We start from the raw sequence: 26,409 nt of genomic DNA, 5'->3' as shown, positions 1-26,409 counted from the left end.
CAGGTTGAGCTGTTGTTCAGCATCTTAGCTGTGGAGGGCAGTGTCACTGGCCCTCATATGTGGGATCCGAACCGGGGCCCTCTGGCATCCCAAGCCAGTCCTTAACCACCGTGCCACTCGGCCAGCCCTCACTAGCAAATATTCTTTAAGGCCTTGTGCTCAGACCTGGTGGTACAGTGGAAAGAAGACAGACCTGATCCTTTGCACTCCTGGAGACATACAAAATAATTAAATGAGCACAGATGCGGAAAATATTAGGAGGGAAACAAGCACTGTGATTGTAGAGAACAGTAGGTGTTTGCTTTAAATTAAAGGATCAGGGAGAGCTTCTTTGAAGAGATGACGTATTAACTGAGATCTAAATGAGGAGGAACTAGCATTGGAAAAGCATTGCAGCCAGAGGGATCAGCATGTCGAAAGGTCTTGACGTGGGAAGAGCTTAGTCTATTGAAGTAGCCAAAAGAAGCCTGATGTCCCAATTATTTTGAAAGAATATACCTATCCTTTATTTAGAAAATTAAGGCAGAGATGTTTACATTATTGTATATTCTAGAGATGTCAAGGGAGTGAGGACAGGCAAGAAGGTTTTCAGAAGGTGGTCATGGGAAGCTTTCTGGAAGTAAGCTCAGTCGTTTTATGAATTGCCGTCCCAGCTCGATACAGGTGGTGCATCCAAAAGGGTTAACTAGAGGAAAATTTATTTAATAAAGGGACTATTTACAAAGCTATGATCAGAGTTTGGGGTTATGGGTTAAAGAAAACCAATAAGGCAGGGCCGGCCGAGTGGCGCATTGGTTAAGAGCTGGCTTGGAACGCCAGAGGACCCCAGTTCGGATCCCACATATGAGGGCCAGTGAAACTGCCCTCTACAGCTGACATGCTGAGTGGCAGCTTGACATGGAGCTGGGCTGCCGTGAGTCACCGGCGATGGCGTAGGCTGCAGTCCCTGTGGCAGTGGGTTGCCATGGGCTACCGTGTGTAGCCAGCAGCCAGCGTGAGTGACCAGCAGCCACAGTGAGTGGCCATCCAGAAGCCGGAGACTGATCTGCCTCGCCCGGGAAGAGCGCAGTGATGGTGCCAACTTGGGCCAGTGAGGCAACGCCCTCCAAAACTAGACTGAAGAACAAAACGACAGCAACTTCTCTGTTCCCCTTCCCCCAATTCTCAGCACTGTTCCCATACCCCAATTCCCCAATAAAAATCTAAAAAAAAAAAAGAAAACCAACAAGGAAGAGGAAGGATTCCAGGTGAAGCAAGAACAGGGAGTTGTTGTCACCCCCTGTACTGATACAGCTGGGGTATGGGGTGCTTACAGAGCCTGGAGACAGCAGTAGCTGTGGCCTTTGGTTGTGGAATTTCGGTGGTACCAGTCTGTTGCCCAGCACCAAGGAATCTTGTGATTTGGACATATGTCCCATCCTTCATTCACTCTCTCCCTAGCCTCCTATGGATTCAACCCAAATGTAAGCCTGAGTTTAAGGAAGCTGGGTTGATGTAGTCCATAGAGATCAGCCTTCTAGTGTACAGACCAGGGTGGAGAGGGATGGGGCGTAGGTCTGGACAGAAAAGTGGAGGCCATCCAGCTCAGTAGCTAGTATACACCTGTGGTAGGCTGAATAGTGGTCCCCCAAAACATGTTCACCGTGTAACACTGGAACATAGGAATATGCTATTTTACATGGTAGAACGGTATTTGCAGATGTGATTTTTAAAAAAAGATTTTATTGGGGAATCGGGGGAAGGGGAACAGACAAGTTGCTGTCCTTTTGTTCTTCAGTCTAGTTGTGGAGGGCGTTGCTTCACTGGCCCATGTTGGTATTATCACTGTGCTCTTCCCGGCTGAGGCAGGTCAGCCACCGGCCTCTGGATGGCCGCTCATGGCGGCTCTTGGCAGCTCACACCAGCTGCCGGCCGCTCACGCTGGCTGCCGGCCACACACAGCAGCTCATGGCAGCCCACCAAGCAGGGGCTGCAGGCTACGCCATTGCCAGCGACTCACGGCAGCCCAGCTCCAGGTCGAGCTGTTGTTCAGCATCTTAGCTGTAGAGGGCAGCATCACTGGCCCATGTGGGATCTGAACCGAGGCCCTGCTTCTCAGAGCTGGCGTTCCAAACCAGCTCTTAACCAACGCACCACTTGGCCGGCCAGCAAATGTGATTAAGTTAAGCATTTTGAGACTGGAAAATTATACTGGATTATCTTCGTGGCCCCAATATAGTCAAAATAGTCTTTGTAAGCAAATGAGGGAAGCTGGAGAGTCAGAGAAAGAGGCATGAAAACTGAACCAGAGTTCAGAGTGATGTGCAGCCATGAGCCAAGGAATGGGGATGGCTTCTAGAAGCTGCAAAAGTGAAGGAAGGAAGCGAATTTTTCTCTAGAACTTCCAGAAGGAATACAACCCTGCTGACACCTTGATTTTAGTCCAGTGAGACCTATTTTGGAATTTTAACCTCCAGAACTAGAAGACAATAAATTTGTATTGTTTTAGACACTTAGTTCGTGGTCATTTTTACAACAGCAATCAGAAACTAATCCAGTAACCTATTTCCATAGTGTTTTTCAGTTCTACATGCAAGTTCACAAACACTGTCTTTAACAACTCTTTGATGAAGGAATTCTTTTTTTCTTTTAACAGAGAGGGAATTTGAGGGTCAGATGTGAAAAGGCTTGCCTACAGCTAGTCAAGGAGGCAGCTTGAGAAGGAACCCAGCTCTCTCTCTTTTTTTTTTTAACACAACTTACTTTTTTTTTCTTAATTTTTATTGAGTAACTGTGTTTTTTCCAGGACCCATCAGCTTCAAGTCAGGTTGTTATCCTTCATTCGAGTTGCGGGGGGTGCATCCTACCATCCCATGCAGGAATCAAACTGGCAACCTTGTTAAGAGCATGTGCTCTAACCAACTGAGCCACCTGGCCGTCCGGAACCCAAGTTCTCTTGACTCCAAGTTCAGTGTCCCTTTCAGTTGACACACCTTCTACTGTAGAGAAATGAGCAAAGGAAGACATGCTGCAAGGAGTTATGGGATAAGTAGGTGGTGAAGAATGAAGTGGCAAGGCTATCGTTATGGGAGCTAAGAGTCTGTCACTTAATTTGAGCCTACCTTCAGTTTAAGGGCTTCATACCTCACCTAAAATTGTGCTTGATGCAGCCAGTGGTTTCAAGCTGAGTACTCCATTGACCTGAGGCTTTGGGGGGCACAGGAAAATGGGTTGATTAGGGTTCCTTCAACCAGAGCACTTCTATGCATATTTATCTATTTTTTATATATTTGACTTTTGAGTCAGATTCCACTTTTAAAAAATAGGATCCTGGGGTTGAAAAGATATTTGAAAATATGGGTGGATATTCTTCAAATAGCCACAGTGGAAGATACGATGTAGAAGCTCTGGGGTGATGGCTAATGAAACCCCATGGGACTCAGATAAAGAAAAGAAGAGCACGCTTTGTGGTTTTCCTACTTCCAAGCAGAGGGTGGCTGTGAGAAGCAGCAGAATGAAATGTGTATGACAGCATCTGGGCTGTTATTTGATTTTAAAAGTGGAGTGTAAAAATTGGAGCTCCATCACCCATGAGGCTTAAAGACATTTGTGATGCCAGGTTGTTTCTGTTGTACTGGTCAAGGTCAAAATCAATAGAATTCTCAAATCTTCCCTTATTTCATATGTTAGGTGTGCTATTATTCCATAGATCACTAGTGAATTTCTCCATGATCCTTAAGTATTTGCTTGACATCAAAATGACTTTTAAGGTTTACTTACTGGTCCCTTGGCAAATGAAGGACATTTTATATCTCTAATACCTTACATATGTCATCTGGAATTACATTGAGTTGCACATTGGGTTTTTGCTTTGCCTGGCTGCTTAGAAATGTGCTTGAGTTTCAAAAGGTTTCTCTTTTGGGGGCAGTGGGTGAAAAAATATGTTTTTCTGTCTGCTCCTCTAGAAATGCTCTTTCTGAATGAAGTGAGCACATCAGAGAGCTCTGTCCCCGTAGTGCACCCCAAGCCTCCTAAGCAAACGTTCTCTGAAATGCTCTTCAGCACTAGGCACTGGAATTCCAATGAGCACCCTTCCAGGACTCGTCACCAGAGTACTGTCACTGTGTTGATGGTGGGGATCATTTTTGGAGCATTGTCACCATATCCAATTCTATACACTTTTGAAGATCCCATGGGACAAATTTTTCTCAGTCATTTCCTAGAAAAGCTCTGTTTCTCATGAACAATGAATATGATTTCTAACTCATGGGCATTTGGAATTTTGTTACTCAGTGGCCAGGCCCACTGAATAACAGAGCCACAGCTGCATATGAGTAATAGTAAAGCATGGCCCCACGCTCAAGAATTTAATTTTTCTCTGGTGAGGATAATTCTTCAAAAGCCCTCCCTCCCTTCCTCTAGTGATTCCAATGAGAAGCCAAAGTTGAGGATCGCTGTTAAAACTGGTTGGGTGACTCTGCTTTGATCAGCAGAAATCTCAACATCAAGTTTAGGGCATTTTTCAACAGCTGTATAGGATTACATGGTGTGCAGTTCTGAGGGCATTTCTTATCTGGATTTGATCTTAGTGACATAAGTGACATTTACCGTTCCTCCTAATTTTCATTTAACATTTTTGCAATCAAGTTGTCATTATGTGTTTATTGTGGCCATTTCAAATGATCTTCCAAATGAGGCAAATGATGGGTTGTTGTGTGGAAAGATGATGCAAAGACAGACCAGTGCCATACAGTGTTTATAGTGGGCCTATTCACTGCCATGGACATTGCCACACGTTTCCTACTGCAAATAGCACTGTACTGGCCATTCTTGTTGAAGAGATAATAGAATATGTTGTCTTCTGTGATGTTATAGTAAGACATTCCTGTCATTCTTTTACCTATTCATTTAAAAAAGGAATATTAACAGTCCTATTAAAAATTAAAAAAAGGAAATTAAACAAATAAGTCATAATTCCACAAATAAGTCATAATTCCACAAATAAGTCATAATTCCACCACCTGACCAACACACACACATACACACACACACACACACACACACACACACACACACCCACACACCCATGAAGAAACACTCATTTTTTGAGAAAATGAATGTGTTCTCTGAGAATTTTTCTTCAAGTAAAATAAATAGGAATAGAAATAAGAAAGCGAGTATTTATGAAAATAAGCCCAGTCTTTTAGACACTGGAAATATGTCTTTGCCACCTGTGAGTCTCGGAGACTGTTCCACAAGCCATTGGCTGTAGTGGTTTCCTACTGCGCTCTGGGCACTGTGGCCTACAAGGCCCTCTAAAAAACTGTCCCTTGTTTACCTCTTCTGCTCTCAAACCATTCACTACTCCCCCTTCTCACTTTAGTCTTAAGTACTTCTTTCAGTTTCTAGAACATTCTCTTTCTTGCACCTGGGCTTTCACACATGCTCTTCCCTCTGTGGGGATCATATTCTCTTCCACCTTAGCCCATTCCTCTAGCTGACTCCCCCTAGTCTTTCCTTGTTTCAGCTTAGATGTCATACCGACTAGACATTCTCCCTGAGTTTCCAGACTTCTTGTTTCCTTGCGGCTACTTTTCTGTTGGGCCACTTCTCTCACTGAATGGTCTGTCTCCCCTCCTAGACTGTAGGCCTCCAGGACTGAATTATCTGTGACTGAATTTCTAGCACTGACCACAGCGGCTAGCACAGAGTCAGAACTCAGTAAACTGAATTCTCTATTTTGATTATAAAGTGTGTATTTCCATGTTTGAGAGACACTTGATAAATATTGACGATGCTGATAGAAGTCATTTTGGGAGCAGTACAGCCATAATCATTCAGTGAGTGAAGGCAAAAGCTCAAGTGGCATGTGGACTGTGTAGCTGGACATTACTTTTCTCTGTTCTTTAGGTATTTGCCAGAGAAAGTAAGACATGCAGAAATGGAGAGAATTCAGCTCATTGCAAACTAATTTTCATTTTTACTTCACACTTGCTCTATGCAACAAAAGGTCATATTAGTTGAGAGCTTGAATGCTTCCCAGATGATTTCATATTTCAACAACTTGAAGGAGCTTCTCAGTCTTAGCTCTATGTTCCTCCTTGTTCATGAAGTGGAGGGTACCAGAATTATGACAGTTGGGAATGGAAGTACAGGGGTAGATGTCCTGAAATGCTATGTTTGTTTACTTGGCTTTTTTTTTTAGCCATTAACATTTTGTATATTTCACTGTAAGAAAACAGCTGTGTATATCAGAAAGAGCTTTGAACTTGACATCAACATTTTTCTTTCTTTCTTTCTTTCTTTCTTTCTTTCTTTCTTTCTTTCTTTCTTTCTTTCTTTCTTTCTTTCGAGCAGTCATCAGATTTATCAAAATGATGCAACAAATTTTAAAATGATGTAAAAATACCATTTCAAAAGAACTTCGAAAAGTGTGTATCTTTAACCATACTCAGCTCATAACAGAGCAAATGCGTAAGTGGGATCATAATTTATGCTGTATGTAGCCTGTTTCCTAAACTGGCAACAGAGAAAGTTGGTTGAAGGAAAGCAGAGGAACTTTGTCATTTAAGAATTAGAACCGAGGGGCTCCATAATCATCTGGTTTCCACTCAATGTTGTATCTATGGTCAGAAATGTCCATGATTGGAAGTCACTGCAGGGACCTTCCTGATTGTTCATTGAAGGTCCCTCCCGGTCGACTGTGGCCCCAGGGTAACACTTGGGCTGAGTTACTCTCCATACTAAGCAGTCAACTGCATAGGTTCCTGTGTGTGTGTGCATGGTAATCGTTCAAATCTCGGATCCTTGGCAATCCTTAGAGCCACTCGATACTTTTGCCCCAGTTTCTCAGTTTCAGCCATTGCACAGTCAGTTATCCAAGGGATACATGTGGCATACAGACAGTCAGTCCATCATGGACTGCACTAAGTCAGGTTAGGCTTTCATGGAAAAGTCGATAAAGTTGGTGTTTACCAGGATGCGGTAAGGTGGACCCAGCTGTGCATTCTATTGGAAGAATAAGCAGGAAGGGTGTTGGGGGACTTCTCTTTTCTTGAGTGCACTGGCGTCTTTTTTTTCCCTTTAATTTCATGTTTTAATAGAAACTTTTCTTTAAGTCTTTAGTTGCAGGTGGCATAGCCCACCATCTCGAACAGGCAACCTTGTTAAGAGCAGGTGCTCTCACCAGCTGAGCCATCCTGCCACTTGTTGCCAGCTCAGCGGCAGCTCAGCTCAGGCGCAGCTCACTGGCTCATGTGGGAATTGAACCAGTTGACCCTCTTGCTCAGAGCTCGCGCTCTAACCACCTGAACCACTCGGCCAGCCCCAACATTTCATAACTTTCTACTTCTTAACAGTGTTACTTTGGGCAAGTTGGCTGATCACTCTGAACCGTGATTTCCTCATCTCTAAAATGGGTATAGTAATGTAAGCCATGTGGCCGTCTGTTGGAAATTATCTCATGCTTAGGTAGGTGACTGATAAAGGATTGTTAAATTCAAGTGTGAAAAAAGATACACCCCATTGGGATAAGTGTGAACGTTCTGACTTTTCTATTTCTCAGAATTTGTGGATAAATGTGAACATTTTCATTGTTATTATTAACATTACTAATTTGCAGAGTACCCTTCTGCAAGCAAAAAATATAGAAAAAGAATGTCTCGTAACTTACCTTTCCAAATACAATTGATTTGTTTAATAAAGCAATAGCTGCCAGAAACTCTAATTTTGTTCTACTTTGATGTAACCCAAATGCAAAGTGGGAGTTTCCCTACAGAGCTGAGGAGAAAAATAAGGCCCACAATTCTCTCCAAATTAGCCCCTGAATTTCAGCTGCATTTCTTCTCGAGTATAATCGGATACTCTTGACTGTGGTCTAATTATTTCACCAGGCCGAGAAAGGCGAGCTGACATAGGAGCACAATTGTTTCTTGGTACCACAAAATTCAAAGAACAGAAAGTCCATTGAAGTCTTCCTCTGTTCTTCTCAAATGTGTGCGATCTGTGTCCTGAGACTGCAAGGTTAACCTGAAGCAGGAAGGTGGTAGAGAAATGAGTGAAGAAACATCCATCCATCTCAGTTGCTGTACCTCCTGTCATTGAGACCCCAGCACAGCAGGAAGCACTGAGCTGCAAAGTGCAAATATGATCTCCCACTTGCTGCTACTGATGTGTCAAAATTCCTTAGACTGCTCAGTAGCGTGGCTGATGGCTTCCTTTCCAACTGTGCCTCCTAATGTCCCAGCCAACTCCACCTTTGTCTGTGGAACTGAGGGTTCTTCTCTTTTCTCCTTTACTCATTTACTTGTAGCCCCTATAAACTTCTCTGTGCAACCTCATTGGGAATATACTGTATGCTCATTTGGTACTTAGGTGCAATACAGATGCTCCTCAACTTACAATTGGGTTACATCCCAATAAGCCATCATTTGTCAAAAATGCATTTATTATGTCTAATTTACTGAACATCATAGTTTAACCTTGGCTACGTACAACATGCTCAGAACACAACAGACCACAAAACACTGGCAAGACAATACACTATAGCTTGTCAGATGTTCACTCTCATGATTGGGTGGTTGTCTGGGAGCTGTAGCTTACTGCTGTGGCCCAGCATAGTGAGAGAATATTGCACCCCATATCGTATATCACTATCGTATATCACCATATCATATAGCCCAGGAAAAGATGAAAATTCAAAATTTCAGGTACAATTTCTACTGAAGGCGTATTGCTTTAGTACCACTGCAAAGTCGAAAAATTGGAAGTTGAACCATCATAAGTTGCGGAACACTTGTATAGAGATACAGAGCTATAGGGAAGTCTGAAAGTAAGTGGACTCTCAGAGACCTTCTTTGCTATTCTTGGTGGTTTTCAAACTGTCTTTCCAAGATCCTATAGGCAGACTCTGGAAGCTTGTCAATGGCTTCATAGGGAGAAAATTGGTGACAGATAGGTACCAAAGAAAGGCTGAATGGAAAGGGCTGTGGACAACCTATCATTGCTTCAACCAGAGAAGGTCTATTTTTATCTGCACCTCACATTTGGCATCAGCATGACATTTCATTTAAAGAAATGATTCTATGACCAGTACTATTAGCAGGGAAAACAATTTGCTCCACCCCATTATATAGCCATAGAGTGGTAGGGACCTGTTCATTGGGAATTATGTTCTTGTGTTCGTGCTCTGACTGCATAGATGCATTTTCTCTTTCTCCACGTGGAATATGAACTCGTGAAGACCCGGGTCCATGTTTGGGGACTGTGTTTATGAATAGACACCTCATCATCTCCCATTGGGCATAGCTCTGAGTTCTTCATAGGTTGGTTGCTTGTAAACTTTTACAACTCATCCCTTTTTTTTGGAGGGAGGACTTATCAAAATTATAGACCTGTTACCCTGAAGTATGATTGTAAATAGTACAATTTATATATTTTTCAAGGAGTTATGGTGCCATTGAAACCTAGGTATACACTTTGAGATTAAGAGTCCTTACAGGAATGGCTTTTCTTTTTTTAACGACTTTTTTTTTTTTTTAAGATTTTTATTGGGAAATTGGGGGGATGGGAACAGTGCTGGGGAATCGGGGAAAGGGGAACAGACAAGCCGCTGTCGTTCCGCTCCCCAGTCCAGCCGTGGAGGACGCTGCCTCACTGGCCCAAGTCGGCACCATCATTGCGCTCCTCTCTGGCGAGGCAGATCAGTCGCCGGCTTCTGGACGGCCGCTCACTGCGGCTGCTGGCCGCTCACGCTGGCCGCCGGCCACACACGGTAGCCCATGGCAATCCACTGCCACAGGGACTGCAGCCCACGCCGTCGCCGGCGACCCACGGCAGCCCAGCCCCAGGTCGAGCTGCCGTCCAGCATCCTAGCTGCGGAGGGCAGTGTCACTGGCCCTCATACGTGGGATCCGAACCGGGGCCCTCTGGCATCCCAAGCGAGTTCCCAACCATCGCGCCACTCGGCTGGCCCAGGAATGGCTTTTCTTGATTGACCACACATGTTGTTGGTTTCAATGTACACCAAGGAAACATGTTATTCTTCTCTTGGTCATTAGAAATGCCCAATATTGGACAGTCTAGTCCATGAGAGAATGAATACTGCATTTGTTCACATGTACAGATGTTGGCTGGCCAAAGGGGTTGACTGGCATAGTGTGAAAAAGTGCTGGGTTTGGCATCAACCACAAAAGGCTTTAGATCTGATGGCTGCCAATGTCTACATATGTTTCCTTGTACAAATCACTGAACTTACCCAAGCCTCAATTTCCTTATCTATAAAATGGGAATAATTATGTTGCCTACTTTATAATGACCCCTTGGTTTGTTGTGAGGGGTTAATGCGCACAAGCCATTTATCATGGTATAGACTAGTTGGTCTAAATGAAATGTCAGCTCCCTAAATCTTACTGAGGAAAGGGTATCTGCCTTGTTCAGGAAATTGAATTAGATGCTCTCTCAGGCGCCTTATAATTCTGAGATTCCCTGTTGGTTTATCCTTTCTGCTATGTTTTATTGAATAATCTAGAAACTTATCTTTTTGGTTTGGATTTACCCTGAAACATGTTTTGTGACTAGAATCTTTGGCCATGATTGCTTTTCACCTCAAAGGTCAGCTTTAAAAAATGTCTTAAAAATATCTTTAGCTTTTTTGAAGAGATTTTCCTTCTTCATTGTCAAATGGCTGTGCTTGTGCCTCAGTAAGGTGAGCAGACTTTGACCAAAACTTTTCATCCATTGCATTCTGTAGCCAAATAGTCTAGGGAGACAGACATTTATGAATAGATCGCATAAGCTTATAATTTGTGATCTGATTTGGCTTTGGACTTTTTTTTAAGATTTTTATTGGGGAATTGGGGGGATGGGAACAGCGCTGGGGAATTGGGGAAAGGGGAACAGACAAGTTGCTGTCCTTTTGTTCTTCAGTCTATTTGTGGTGGACGTTGCTTCACTGGCCCTAGTTGGCACCATCATTGCGCTCTTCCCGGGCGAGGCAGATCAGTTGCCAGCTTCTGGACGGCCGCTCACTGTGGCTGCTGGCCGCTCACGCTGGCTGCTGGCTACATACCATAGCCCATGGCAACCCACTGCCACAGGGGCTGCAGCCTACACTGTCCCCGTCGACTCACGGCAGCCCAGCTCCAGGTTGAGCTGTTGTTCAGCATCTTAGCTGTGGAGGGCAGTGTCACTGGCCCTCATATGTGGGATTCGAACCCTGGGCCCTCTGGCGTCCCAAGCCAGCTCTTAACCATCGTGCCACAGGGCCGGCCCTGGCTTTGGACTTTTAAATACTCAACCATGTGCTTTTCCAACAACTTGATCTTCAAAGTGGATTCCTTCTGATATGCTAGTCTCCAAAGATAGCATCCAAATGAACCATGCTTCTTTGTAGTAGGCCTTCCCTTTGAACCTGGGCGGGCTTGTGACCAATGCAGTGTGTGGGAAGTGACTGTACGTGACTTCCTAGGCTAGATTATACGTCTTGCCACGTCAGTCTGTGTCTCTTGGAATACTCATTCTGGGAGAAACTAGGTATGAGGTAATAAATCCAGCTATCCTAGCTCCACCATGCTAGATGAAGCTCAAGTGTTAAGACGCAACGTGGAGAGAGAGATGTCTGACCATCACTCAGCTGTTCTAGCCATTGCTCCTGAGGTGACAGACAATTGACTGAAAAAGCCACCTTGGACATCCAGCCCAGGTGAACCTTTACAGGACTTCAGCTGCCATCTGACTGCAAGTGCAGGAGAGAACCCAAGTAAAAGTTCTTAGCTTAGTCCAGTTAATCCACAGAACTGTGTGATAATATAGGACATTTTTCTTTGGGTCCACTAGTTTGGTTTGTGTGTGGTTTTTTATTTTTCCCCCAGCAATAGATAAGTGAAAATAATGCCAAAATCACACACGGGTGTGGGCGGGCACACACAAACACAAACAATGGTGCATTATACGAAGCTATCAGCAGAGTATTTGGTAGGATTGTTGGGAGACATGTTGCTTCCTAGTAAGAGGAGTCAGCCAGTGACTCACTTTGAGGAGCCTAAACCCTCCAATCCAAAATCCAAAATCACTTGTGATTGGCTTTAGACCACTGGGGCAAGAATATAGCTTATATCTCTCTTACTCAACTGCTTGGCACTTAAGTTCGTACATTCTTTCTTATGACAAGTTCTATAGAGGATTTAGTGCAATGTTTTCCCCAAATTACTTGCCAAGCTGACCTCACTTGACTGTCAAAACAATGGTTGGCCTAGTAGAGCCGGTGGGCGGAACACCTATTTGTTGTATGTAATGTTTTATTGGAACTTCCACATTGGTTTATGTATGGCCTATCAGTGGTTTTACATGACAGTGGCAGTGTTGAATAGTTGTGACAGAAGGTATGGTATACAAAGTAAAAAATATTTACTATCTGACCTTTATAGAAAACGTTTTCCAAACCCTGGTCTAAACCATTGCGCTAACTCAGGGGTCAGCAAAGTGCGGCTCAGGAGCCACATGCGGCTCTTTGGGTACGTTTCGTCTCAAAAGTTTGCCGACCCCTGGAAGAGCCAATCCTGTCCCTCACGACAATTTAAAAATTATTCGAGAGCCATAAATATATTTTTACATAATCACCATTATGTGAGTAATATCCTTTAAAAATTTTATAAATGAAACTATGATAGTTTTATTTTCATTTTCAATTTTACTTCAGAGCCTGCGGCTCACGAGCTGCAGTTTGCTGACCCCTGGCGGCTCTTCCATCTCAAAAGTTTGCTGACCCCTGAGCTAACTGGTTGATGATTTTTAAATTATGTCCTGTATTATAATTACACCGAATCTGAGAATTTAGCTTTATGATGATTTTCTCTTCATTTCAGCTTTTCTGAGGACCACTCAGCCGGCAAATTCAGCCTCAGCTAGCATATATCAAGTATCTACGGTGCACTAGGTACTTGATTACTGTTTGTGATAATCCAGTGAGGTGAACACTTTGTCCTTTATAGATAAGAAAATTAGACACTTCCAGAGAAAACATGATTTTATTAACGTCATATAGTTGTTGACATGATTGAGCTAGGATGGGAACCCACTCCATAGACTCCAAGTACTAGATTTTTTTCTTCTACAGCAGTGTTTTTCAAAATTCAATTTAATTTAGTTTTATGTGTGTATGTATTTATGTATGCATGTAAGTATTTGGCAGCAGAAACTTCTTTTACTCCAAAAATGCTACCCATGAGCCCAATGTGTATAAAACAGATTAAAGCACAAGTTCTTTGATCAAACTCTTCCATGATCACACCCCTCCTCATTGCAGAGTGTGTGTGCGCGCGCACACACACACACACACACACACACTTCAACTTCAGCCTAAACCTAAAGAAATATAGTGTGGACCTTCTTGGGACCTGTAACAAAAGAGAATGACATGAAGCTTGGGATGTCATCATTTGGTCTTTGTTTGTCCCAAAGCACAAATATCTGGTTGCTGTTTTGCCTCAATGCCAGTGATTCCCAACGCATTCAATAAAATTGCAAAATTAAAGTCAGAAATTACTATATTTGTTTTTGTGACTGTTGTCACCACTCTTAAGCTTCAGATTTCCCCATCCAAATCTAAATTTGTCTGAATAGTATTGTTCTTTCTTAAATGCTATTTTTAATTTAGTATATCCAGGTGATGGAATTTTATATATCAAGATTAAAAATCATGTTTATCAAGATCTTTAGTGATATTTGAAAACATTTATAGTGTAATGCTGATAAATAAGAAGTGTATACACATTGTAATCTCGGCTTTGCTTGATGTGATTTGGGTGGAGATGTGTGCATTAATTCACTCACTTCCAGACAAATAAAACTGGAGAGACCTGTGTTTAAATATTTACAGTCATCTCTGGGTGGAGGGATCCTGTGTGATTTATACTGTCTGCTTCCTATATTTGTGTTTTGTCCATTCTTTTGAAAGCATGTAGAAATGCTCAATTTGTCAAAAATAAGTATATGTACTGTATTGTGACACTTTCTGATGTTGTTTCAAAAATTTGAGCTGAAATGGCTGGCATGGAAGAAGAGAGGGATGCTGGTTCCTCAATTCTTTCTCTGAGTCTTTCATTGTCCTTTCATTACTAGTTTGCCTGCATTTTTATGCCTTTTTATTTACAGTGGCATTAAACAAAGGGTACAAAAGGCCCTGGGCCTTTTATTTAGCATGTTTAAAGATATATCTCTATTTATGGCCTATCAGTATTGAGTGAAAACTTGACTTGAAAGAAACCTGACTGTGTTTTGTAACAAAAGACGCATAGATGTTAATTGGCATTGTATTTTTTAAATGTCACCATCTCTGTGTTCCTTTGGATGCAAAGTGAATCCATGCAAACTATGAATGAGATTATATTTAGGCAGATAAATGCCTTTTGAAATTTAAGACTTACAAATGAGTCTTTATCACTCATGAAAGATAATGTGCAATGTGTTTTGTTGCTTTGGATGAAAAGTTTCCTACATCATATAGTGTATTGAGTGTGTAAGTAAGTTTTTAAACATTTATATTTTTAAGACAGTATAAAATAAAACCCAAAACCCTGTATCCTGTTATGGAAAAGTGTTATATATTAGTGTCCCTCTTGAATTCAAAGAAATCAGTGTCACCTTATGTAAATATCTCTGTATCAGTTAGATTGTAAGTGACAAAACATTTTATAAGGTCTAAGGAAGCTTAGGTAAGAACGAATATTTTCCCAATACAATCAAATGCCACTTTGAATAAGGGGCACAGTAGAAGAGATGCAATGGATATGTGTAATGTGTGCTAAATTCGTGATTGCCTTGGGTACTACTAGCGCCACACTGAGTAATTTCACTTGACAGCCAAAAAAGAGGAGCTAAAGAAATGTGGCAGTTTCACCTCCTGTGTCTATTTACAAACTCCCATGGTGACCTCATTAATCTTGGGGAGGAGAAGCTCTGAAAGACTGGCCGCAGGATGCCAAAATGACTGCTTGTAAAAATCAAGATCCAGTCCATCTGCCACTGGTTTTCTTTATGCTGGTGTTTGGCAGCTTTATAAAGGGGTGTGCTAAGGTTTGCTGGGTCGGAGTTGGGGGAGAAGAATGTTGCCTCAACACTGGTTGGAGCATCAGCAAATGTTTCCCAGGCTTGCTGTGCTTGCCAGCCAGTCAGCCACGGGAGCTCCAGCTCCCCCGCCTCTTTGCCGCCATTGGTTCTCACCATGTTGCTGGCAGGAATGGTGGGAGGAGAATGGAGGCTGCCACTGGGCTTCCCACCAGAAACAATGGACTGCCATGTCATCATTTGCATGTGCCAAGTGATACTAACCTTTGGCCTTAATCTGAGTACACCAGACAATTTGTTGGACTAATAATGCTTTACTTGCCTTGACTCACTGTGTGTTTTTCCAACTGACCAATTGTTTAATGTCCAAGGAAACTCAATGACTTTAGAGTTAGATCCAACAAACATTCATCATGCAACTTGCTTTCTGCCAGGCACTGTTCTGGTCACTCTGGCACCTTTATTTCATTTAATCATCATCGTATTTTGAGTGTAATGTTACTATTCCCATTTTTAATGATTAATCGGTGGCCCTTTCTACCAACTCATGTATGGCTCTCCTTACTTTAGGGTGAAATATATTAATATTTTCACAAATAAAATATATGTCTTTTATATACAGAGGGTGCAAAGAAAAATGTATACACATTTAAACAAAGGAAGAAACTATAATAAAATTACACTGATTGTAACCACTTTGAACACCTCTGGTAATTGCAGAAGTGAAACGTGACTTAATATTCATATTTTTGTAATTAGTATATATTGAGTATTAAAAATTTAATAGTTTTTTCCTTTCTTAAAATGTGTATACTATTTTTTGGCACTCTCTCTCTATAAATATACATAATAGACATTTAGACATATATAAGATATACATATATAAGATATATGTCTAAATATGGTTTATTATAAAAATGATAAGACCATCATCTCTTAAAAGATATATGTCATTGCTGGAAATCTTAGTTATCGAAAATTATACCAAGGATATTTCATTGATGGAGTTGTGAGGGCAGGGAAATTAGGACGGTGTGAATTGGAATACAAAGAGTACCACTGACCCAGTAAAATATTATGGCCATTCCTCAATCCTGTGTCAGGCATTCCTAGAGAGGCCAAGTCAGATGGGTACAAGTAGAACCGGGAGAATGCATTGTCATGAATGCCAAGGGAGGAGGAAGTTTCAAGATGCAGCAGGAGCTCATCATTGTGTGACTTAGAAAGGTCCAGAGTGAAAAAGACTGAAAAGGGCCACAGTGTTTTGCAGTTGGAAAGTCGATGGTAAGCTTACCAGGAGCCCTTTCTCTGTGAAGTGACAAGTGCAAGAAGCAGATATTCTAAAATGAGATGTGAGTAGGAAGTGAAAGAAGAGACCGTTATTGATTAGTATTTTCAATGATTTTGCTGGGGCAGGCATGGGGGGGAAAGTGTGGTTTATAGGGGTCATGTCCTTAAGCAGTGGTATCTTTAAACATTTTGAGGGAATGAAGAGATTGGACCATAACAATAGTTTGAAAGCAAACGGCCTGTTTGGAGGAAATGCTTTGAGGTATAGGAGGGGACTTGAGGGTCAATATCCAAAAGGTGACAGGAAGGAATGTGGGCCTCCACACAGGTGGAAGCATTACCCTCGAACTCAATGAGGGACCTCTCAATCCTCATTCTTGAGGGGAGAAAATGAGGAAGGATGTGATTTGTAAATGTTTATGTTGCAGTTGTCAAAAGTGAAGGAAATCATAGCAGAAACCCTCAGATTTATTAATGAAACATGGGGCAAGCCAAATCCTAAAATTGTAAGGGGCTGTGTTGAGTAAGGGGCTTTTGAGCAAGGCTGTAAAAGCCTAACAAGGTCATTGTGGAGAATCGAGAATCGACTGATGAAAAGTGTGGATGTGTGTTGCTGAGAATCCAGCAAAGGTTGGAGATCATGAATTTGTAATCATCTTAAACTGCCTGGTTTGCCTGAGTTCCTCTCGCTGGGTAGAGCAGAAAGGCTAGATTTTAGTATTGAACAAAGGTTTTGGATTTGAGGTTGTGGAAGGACAGTGGTGGAGAGATGCTGAGGGGATAGAGAGCAAGTAGCTTGGGTCTGTAGCTATCAGTTCCAGGCTCAGTAGGGATGGAAGTAAAGGCAAGTCTGGTCGACTGGAAGGTAATACAGATAACAGTGGAAAGATGTAGTCTCAGAGGGTGATGTCAGGACTTTGGGCAGAGAAGGAGGTGTAAACTAAGGTAAAAAATAATCCTGAGGGCCGGCTGAGTGGCGCGTTGGTTAAGAGCTGGCTTGGGACGCCAGCTCTGACCAGCAGGACCCTGGTTGGGATCCCACGTGAGGGCCAGTGATGCTGCACCCTCTACAGCTAAGATGGTGAACAACAGCTCAACCTGAAGCTGGGCTGCCATAAGTCCCCAGCGTCGGCGTAGGCTGCAACCTCTGCTGCAGTGGGCTGTCGTGAGCTGCCGTGAGCAGTCGTCCAATGGCCGGCGAGTGACTGCCTAACCCGGGAAGAGCGCAATGAGAATACCAACATAGGCCAGTGAAGCGGCGTCCTCCACAACTAGACTGAAGAACAAAAGGACAGCAACTTGTCTGTTCCCCTTCCCCGATTCCCCAACTCTGTTCCCTTCCCCCAATTCCCCAATAAAACCTTTAAAAACATCATCCTGAATAGGTTATTAGAACATAAAGAAAGGTATATATTACAGGAAGGCAAATATTTCAAGAAACCAGAGGTGTTTACATAAGGATTCAGGAATAATGATTATGATGTTGGATTATTGAACAATAGGGCCATGTCCCCCATATTCTTACATTGAGATAAGAATAGTAGGTGGAAAAATAACCAGGTTGGTGCTTGAAGCCAGTGGAAAAGTTTATGGTACTTCTTTGCAGTCCTGTGAGTTACAGAGTCATGGGTGAGAGCTCTTGGTGTCTAAATCTTGAGTCAGGGTTGAGAACTTCATCATTATTTCTTACCAGGCTGACAATTTGATTGGATACAGCTTCATCTCTGTCCAGTGATACCTTGAGGACATTATACATTCCTTAATGTGCTATTTTTGGGTTACTTTTAATATCTTCATTTGTTTGTGCCTTTGCCTTATTTCAAGGAGAATTTAAAGGAGGTAGTCAGTATTGTGAGACTCCTGGTATGAAGCATCAATGGAATTGACTGGGAATGTATTGTTAGGTAATGTGGAAAAGATTTTGAGGGGTGGATCAGCCCTTTTTTTCACCCTGTTTTTGGATATCTGGGATCTAAAAATATCCCATTAGGATTATTAATTGAATGCAATACCTTAATTATTTGCTTTGCACAACAGTCTTTAAAAATGTCTTCCAGGGAAACTTCAGGTCGAGATAATGTTTGTTGCAATATGTGTGGATTTAATTGATTACCAGTTTCCTATTGATTAGTGGCATGGCTGTATATATCTATTTATCTTCTGTTGGTTCTCTGATGAACAGACATACTAGCCCATCAGGGGGAAAAATTGTTTTTTCATGTACCTATGCAAAAAGTATTTAAAAGTAGGAATAACTTTTCAAAAGTTTTATAGCATTACTTGAGTGGGGTGGAGTCAGGTAGAAGTTTTTTCCTGATCATGAAAATAATATGTATTCATTAGAAAATATAAACACCAAAAACTATAGAGAAACAAAAAAGGAAAATCACTTTCATTCTCACCAAGTAGAGATATTTATTGTTAACATTTTGATGCATATTATTCCATCATTTTTTATATCTATATGCTTTTTAGCAAAAATTAGACCATAGTAACATTTTGTATTTTTTTCTTGAATATCTTATGAACATGATCAAATATCGTTAATACTCTTCCACAAAACAATGTTCAATGTAGTATTCAATTTATGTGTTGTATTTTTAAAAAAGATTTTATTGGGGAATTGGGGGAGGGGAACAGCACTGGGGAATTGGGGGAGGGCCTCGAACAGACAAGTTGCTGTCCTTTTTGTTCTTCAGTCTAGTTGTGGAGCATGTCGCTTCACTGGCCCCTGTTGGTGTTATCATTGCGCTCTTCCTGGGTGAGGCAGTCGCTTGCCGGCCATTGGGCGGCTGCTCACGGCGACTCATGGCAGCTCACGAAAGCTCATGCCAGCTGCCGGCCAGCCCCACTGCAGCCTATGCCGTGGCCAGTGACTCACGGCAGCCCAGCTCCAGGTTGAGCTGTTGTTCACCATCTTAGCTGTAGAGGGCGCATCATCACTGGCTCTCATGTGGGATCCGAACTGGGGCCCTGCTGCTCAGAGCTGGCGTCCCAAGCCAACTCCTGACCAACGTGCCACTCGGCTGGCCCCCTATGTCCTGTATTTATGTAACCAATTTCCTCATGCTATTTATTGGGGTTTTTTTTGAGAATATAAATTATGCTATTATGGACATACTTGAGAAGAAATTAATCTTGCACACATTCATTATTACTTACATAAATTCTTAGAAATAGCTGGTCAAAATGTGTTGACCCTCTTCTCTCACTCCTTTCATCTTGCTTCCCTCCCCCTCCCTTTCTTTTCTCTTTCTCTTTCTTCCTGCCTTACTATTGGCCTCTCTCTCTCTCTCTCTCTCTCTCTCTCTCTCTCTCTCTCTCTCTCTCTCTCCTTCTCCTTGTTACAATTTACACTTAAAATCAAATGTAACCTTGTGATTATCATGCAGTGAATTTATTTTCAGATATGTTCCTGGTAACAACGGTTTAACAAATTTCAGCCAATGGGCCAAATCCAGCCTCTCGTTGGTTTTGTATGGCTCATAAGCTAAGAAAGTTTTTTTTCACATTTTTAAATGATTGAAAACCATCTAAAGAAGAATGATAATCTGTGATATGTGAAAATTGCATGAAATTTAAATTTCATTTTCCATTTATAAAGTGTACAGTGCAGTCACCCCTATTTCTTTATGCATTGCCTATGGCTCCTTTCATGCTCCTGTGGCTTAGTTGAGAAGTTGCCTCAGAGACTGTACAGCCTGAAATGCCTAAAATATTTACCTTCTGCACCTTTGTAGAAGAAGATTGATGTTCCCTGATTTAGAGCAGAGGGCTTTAGAAAGTTATTACAGCCAATACACCAATCCTTTATTTTGACTTCAGAATAATTGGCTTTTATGCTCTAATCTCACTATATTGTAAATCTGTGTCCCCATTTCTTCATCTGTAGAGGGTAATAATAATGACAATCTCATGGTTTTTGTGACGAGTGAATGATTTGAAGTGTTGGAATAGTGCCTGACTTAGAACTGATAAGCGCTGTCACTGGGGAGCATACAGCTTCTAGAAAAGTGTTCCACTGCGAAGGTGTTCCATTTATTTCAATGAACAGAAGTTCAAGATTGCTGCTGTTCATGAACCTCATTCATTTTGGACATGCATCAGCCTAATTAGTCCATTGCAGATACTCCCTCCTTTGGCTGGGGTGGAAATTATTCTCCCTGATAAGCATCATCTTTGGGTTAGGGACTTGGGAGGTACATTTTGGGTGCTCCTGGTGGTTGAATGTAGTTGAATGGGTTTCACGTCTGCTACACAGTTACCATCCATAGCACGTGGATGACAAATGCTCATACAGTCAACAATATACAGAAAATGGGTGCAGTGAAGGACATTATAAGAACTGGGTTGGATAAACAGTATACAGTGAAAAAGAAGAACTTGACAGAGTAGATGGAAGCCATCAAAAGGGAAAAAATTGGAATATGATGAGTTCTTTTTAAACTTCAACTAGATTTAGGACTGTCATGTAAAACATGACTTTGTATTGTGTATCCAAAAAAGAATATAGTAATAAATATACAGAAAACACAGGCTTTTAAGTTACATTACTAGAAATAACTTCAGAAGCCAAAGGTGGGTTAATGCTGTTTTTAAATAACTAAAGTCCTTTCTGTGCTTCATTCCATAACCATCATTTTTTTTCCTTCTCTTCTATCTTAGAAGAAAACAGTACCTTCCTTCCTACCAAGACTAATTAACTGATTGTTTCTGGTTCCTCCTTCTCTTGTTGGCTACTGTCTCATCCCTGCCTGGCTAACCTCTTATCTTCTTTATCTGTTATGCTTTCTGTGTCCCCGAAACTTTAAACATGCTGAGTGTTGTTTTCTACAGAAACTTTATCATAGGCTCCCTGATGTCGCCAAACACAATCAGTTCTCAGTCTTCCTGGTCAATGGATCCCAAAGTTGATACAGCAACTGTTTTTATTTTTATTTTTGTAAGATTTTTTTCTTGGGGAATCGGGGGAGAGAAACAGACAGGTTGCTGTCCTTTTGTTCTTTAGTCTAGTTGTGGAGGACGTCGCTTCACTGGCCCATGTTGGTACTGTGACCATTACGCTCTTCCTGGGCGAGGCAGTTGCTTGCTGGCCATTGGACGGCCGCTCACGGCAGCCCACTGCAGCCCCACTGCAGCTTTCACTGTTGCTGGTGACTCACGGCAGCCCAGTTGCAGGTCAAACTATGTTCACATCTTAGCTGTACAGGGCACAGCATCACTGGCTCATGTGGGATTCGAACCAGCGGCCCTGATGCTCAGAGCTCGCACTAACAAGCCAACTCTTAACCAGTGAACCACTAGGCCGGCCCACCACCTATTTTTAAAGTATTTACCTTTTAAGTGCTTACTCTATTCAAAATGTTTTAAATCCCTTTACAATATTTTCTTTGACCTTAATTAATTATTTCCTTTATCAAACACACAGTCAAGCAGTCAAGTACATATCTTCCCTTCCTCTTTCCCTGTCTCCCTCCCCTCTTTTGTCACACTGTGTTATTGGATGTTGGGATTTTGGAAAGAACTTGTGTTCTTTTTAAAAGTATTTCTTTGTAATTTTTGAGCATTCTTTTATGGCCAATATGTGATCAGATTTCTTTAGTGTCCTACATGTGCTTGAAAGGAATGTTTATTCTCTAATCATTGGGTGCAAGGTTATATATGGTTCAATGAGATCAAGCATGTTAATTATGTAGTTCAAATCTTCTATGACAGTATCAATTTTTTGCCTGATTGATTTGTTAGTTTCTGAGAGATGTTAAAATTCTCCTGCTATAATTATTGACTTATCATTTTTTTCCCTGTAAACATGCCATTTTTGTGTTACTTATTTTTACGTTATATTGCTACATTACTGATACATTTTATATGTAATCATTTAATAAAACTTTATTTCTAATAAAATTAATAAAAAATGAAATCTGAAACAAGAACTTACCTTTTAGAAGTATTATAATATTAAGGGGATGGAAAACTTATGTTTACCTCCTGAAGTACATCATAATTTTTAATATATAGATGTAATACGTACCTGGTCTTTTTAGGAATGAGAATTATTACTGATTTATTTTACTTATTATTTTAAACGCAATTCCATCACCCAGGCATAAACACTGCCAACATTTCTCAGTACAGTCTTTCATTCTTCTCTGTATATTTTTTCGAATTGAGATCATATATAAAGTATAATATTATACCTTGATTTGTTTTCACCTTACTGTACTATAAACGTTTTCTCATGTCATTACAAGCGGTTTTTGGACATCATACTTCTGTACCCCTGACCACCAGGGGAATTAAAATGGACTCTGGGATGCAATCAAATACACTTACAATAGTAAATAGAACAGAATCAAATTGTGAAGTTGGCATGCAACATTAGTTTCAGATGTACAACATAGTGTTTACACATTTATACAACCTGCAAAGTGATCACCCTCATAAATCGAGTACCCATCTGAAACTATACACTTATTACAATATTATTGACTATATTCCTTACACTATCCATCCCCGTGAATATTTTGTAACTACCAATTTGTCCTTCTTAGTCCCCTCCTCTTTTTCATCTATCCCCACCACCCCTCTCCCATATGGCAACCATGAAAATGTCCTCTGAATCTATGAGTCTGTTTTTATTTTGTTTATTCCTTTATGTTATTCTTTAGATTCCACATATTAAGTGAAATCATACGGAATTTTTCTTTGTCTGTCTGACTTATTTAACTTAGCATAGTATCCTCTAGGTCCATCCATGTTATTGTAGATAGCAAGATTTCATTACATTTTTAGTTGAGTAATATTCCATTATATATGTGTACTACCTCTTCTTTATCCATTCATTTATTGATGGACACATAAAGTGCTTCCATATCTTGGTTATTGTAAATAATACTGTAATGAACATAAAGTAATTATTGATATGTAGTTATTGCCATTTTAGCATTGATTTTTCTTCTTCTTCTTCTTCTTCTTCTTCTTCTTCTTCTTCTTCTTCTTCTTCTGCTTCTGCTTCTGCTTCTGCTTCTGCTTCTGCTTCTGTTTCTTCTTCTTCTTCAAGAAGACCCATTAACATTTTTTATAATACTGGTTTGTTGGTGATGAACTCCTTTAGCTTTTATTGTCTGAGAAGCTCTGTTTCTGTCCCTGGTCTCTCAATCATAGCTTTTGGTTGAGTACTGTTGTTTGTAGGTCCTTGATTTTCATTACTTTGAATACTTCGTTCCAATCCCTTCTGGTCTGCAAAGTTTCTGTGGAGAAGAAATCAGCTGACAATCTTAGGAGAGCTCATTTGTATGTAAATACTGCCTATGTCTTGTTGCTTTTTAAGATTCTTTCTTTGTCTTTAACCTTTGACATTCTAATTATAATGTGTTTTGGTGTGGACCTCCTTGGTTTCATCTTGTTTGGGTCTATCTTTGCTTCTGGGCTTCTATGCCTGTTTCCTCCCCCAGGATAGGATAGTTTTCTGTCATTACTTTTTCAGATAGGTTTTCAATTATTTGCTCTATTTCTTCTCCTTCTAGTACCCCTATGATGTGAATGTTGGTATACTTGATGTCGTCACAGTGGCCCCTTAAATAATCCTCATTTTTTTAATGCTTTGCACATTTTGCTGTTGTGATTGGGTGTTTTTTGCTACCTTAACTTCTATATTGCTGATTTGATCCTCTGCTTCATCTAATATACTGTTTACTGTCTCTAACATAGTCCTCATTTTAGTTATTATATTCTTCATTTCTGACTGGTTCTTTTTTAATGATTTCTATTTATGTTTCTGTGTTTTCCATCTCTGTTGAAGTTTTCACATATATCATTGAATTTCCTTGTAACCAGTTTTAAACTCTGCATCTAGTATATTGCTTGCCTCCATTTTGTTTAGTTCTTTTTCTGGAGCATTGTTCTGTTCTTTTATTGGGTACATGTTTCTTTGGGCCCTCACTTTACTTTTTTCCTTTCTTTCTTTTTTTTGGGGTATAATGCCACTGGAAGGGGCTTGGCTGGTAACAACAGTTGGGTGGGGCTGCGTCTCAGGTAATCACTTGGCCAGGATGAATGCATTGTGTTCGCCAAGTTGCTGGAGACTCAGATATGGGGGCCGCCAGCATCTGCATGCTGGGATGGAGGTGGGTCAACAAAGGAACAATGGCTTCTGCCAGCACTTTTGTTTGGGAAAAAGCTGCCCCTCTAAACCTTGCACTGCTGCCAGGCAGTTTAGTTCCTCCTGGTATGTCCTTGGCACCTTTCGAGCTACTGCCCGAGTGTAGGAGCTCAAAGCGACTTAGTCTGTCATTAAGTAAGTTTGTGCTTGGGCCCTTTAAGAGGAGCTCTTGGGATTCCAGCAGCTCTCTGTCCCATTCAGCCACAGTCTCCCCTGGTTTTCACAGCCAGACTTATGGGGACCCCTCTTCCCAGCACTGGAACCCTGGGCAAGGGGGCCTGGTGTGAGGCTGGGACCCTTCGCTTGTCTTGAATACTGCCACAGTGAATATATCCCTCCCAATTTTTAACTGCAACATGTGGTTGTGGGACTAGCCCATTCCACACGTTTGCCCGCGCTATCAGTCTCCACATGGCTTTTTCTGTATATCTTTAGTTATAGGATTTCTGTTCAGCTAGACTTTAGGCAATTCTCAATGCTGGTTATTTTATAGTTTAATTCTAATTTTGAGGTGGTTGTGGGAATAAATGAGCACAGTGTTTACCTATTGTGCTATATTGACCAGAACCCTGCATTATAGAATTTCAATGATGGTTGCAGGGCCTTGGGAAAACTTTATAGCAGAGGTAGAGTTTAAGCTTACCTAACATTGCTCTCCTCCTCAACGCTATGCTAACCCCATTTAACTAAGGAACTAGAGTGGGCATGAACCAGGCCACATATTATAGAATGGGTGATGGTGGGTAGATCATGCATCTATAATGTAAAGGAATTCTATCAGCTTTACTCAGGAAAAGGGTTTGATATTATACACTAAACAGTATGGGACTAAATTCTGAAGGACCTAGACTGTCAAATGAGCCCCGACTGTCTTCAAAAGAGATGGTTATAGCTATATTGTTGCCACATTGAAATGAGAAAGAAGGAAGGAATTTTTACGTCTCTTTGGGTCATGCTGTTTCAAGTACAAATCTCTGCTTAGAGGGAAAGGACTGTGCAGAACTCCTTTAAAAAAGGAAAGTGAAAACTATGTGCTGTCGAATTTGTAATTCTAAGTAAGTAAAAATCATATTTCTTCCTTCTTACAAAGATTTGAGAACATGTTTTAATTATCTTTATATGAAATATGAAGGAACAAAGCCTTAAGGAGGTTGAATGATTTTTTTTAACATTTTTTTATTGGGGAATTGGGGAAAGGGGAACAGACAAGTTGCTGTCGTTTTGTTCTTCAATCTAGTTGTGGAGGATGTTGCTTCACTGGCCCAAGTTGGCACCATCATTGCGCTCTTCCCAGGCGAGGCAGATCAGTCGCCGGCTTCTGGACGGCCGCTCACTGCGGCTGCTGGCCGCTCACGCTGGCTGCTGGCCACACACGGTAGCCCATGGCAAACCACTGCCACAGGGACTGCAGCCCACGCCGTCACCGGCGACTCACGGCAGCCCAGCTCCAGGTTGAGCTGTTGTTCAGCATCTTAGCTGTGGAGGGCAGTGTCACTGGCCCTCATATGTGGGATCCGAACCGGGGCCCTCTGGCATCCCAAGCGAGTTCTTAACCATCGCGCCACTCGGCCGGCCCGAATGATTTTTTTTTATATTACTACACTACTTCTGAGATCTTAGGGTACCTAGTTTGATGGTATTTCATTACTCTGTACTGCTTCTCCAAGCTCAACATGATAGTTCTTAATGATGTAATGATGGTTGATAGTCCTTTTATTCCATAACATTTTGGCAATTAAAATGTTAGTTTTTCCTAAATAAAAGCTGAGCACTACTACTTATCAGAGGGATAAAAATCAAACATCCACAGAGAAAGCCAGCCTGATAGTTGTTTTTCAATTGATCTGTTTTGTCTAGACTGGATTCTTGTAGGATTTCACATAGACACACATATGTGCCTGTGCTTATGTGTGAGT

The 26,409-nt window shown here is 41.4% G+C and overlaps 1 protein-coding gene and 1 pseudogene across 4 annotated transcripts in view; one reads left to right on the top strand and one right to left on the bottom strand.

Moving 5' to 3' along the window:
- The window catches only part of FGF13 (fibroblast growth factor 13), a 530,394-nt gene that overhangs the window by 167,947 nt on the left and 336,038 nt on the right, over positions 1–26,409 (top strand). The gene's annotated exons all lie outside the window — the stretch shown is intronic.
- On the bottom strand, positions 6,554–15,201 carry LOC109388668 (rRNA-processing protein FCF1 homolog pseudogene; annotated as a pseudogene).

Source organism: Hipposideros armiger, unplaced genomic scaffold (genome assembly GCF_001890085.2).
Source record: "Hipposideros armiger isolate ML-2016 unplaced genomic scaffold, ASM189008v1 scaffold_203, whole genome shotgun sequence".
Lineage (NCBI taxonomy): Eukaryota > Metazoa > Chordata > Mammalia > Chiroptera > Hipposideridae > Hipposideros > Hipposideros armiger.
The sequence above is the reverse complement of the archived record's forward strand: the minus strand, read 5'-3'. Positions and strand labels throughout refer to the sequence as shown.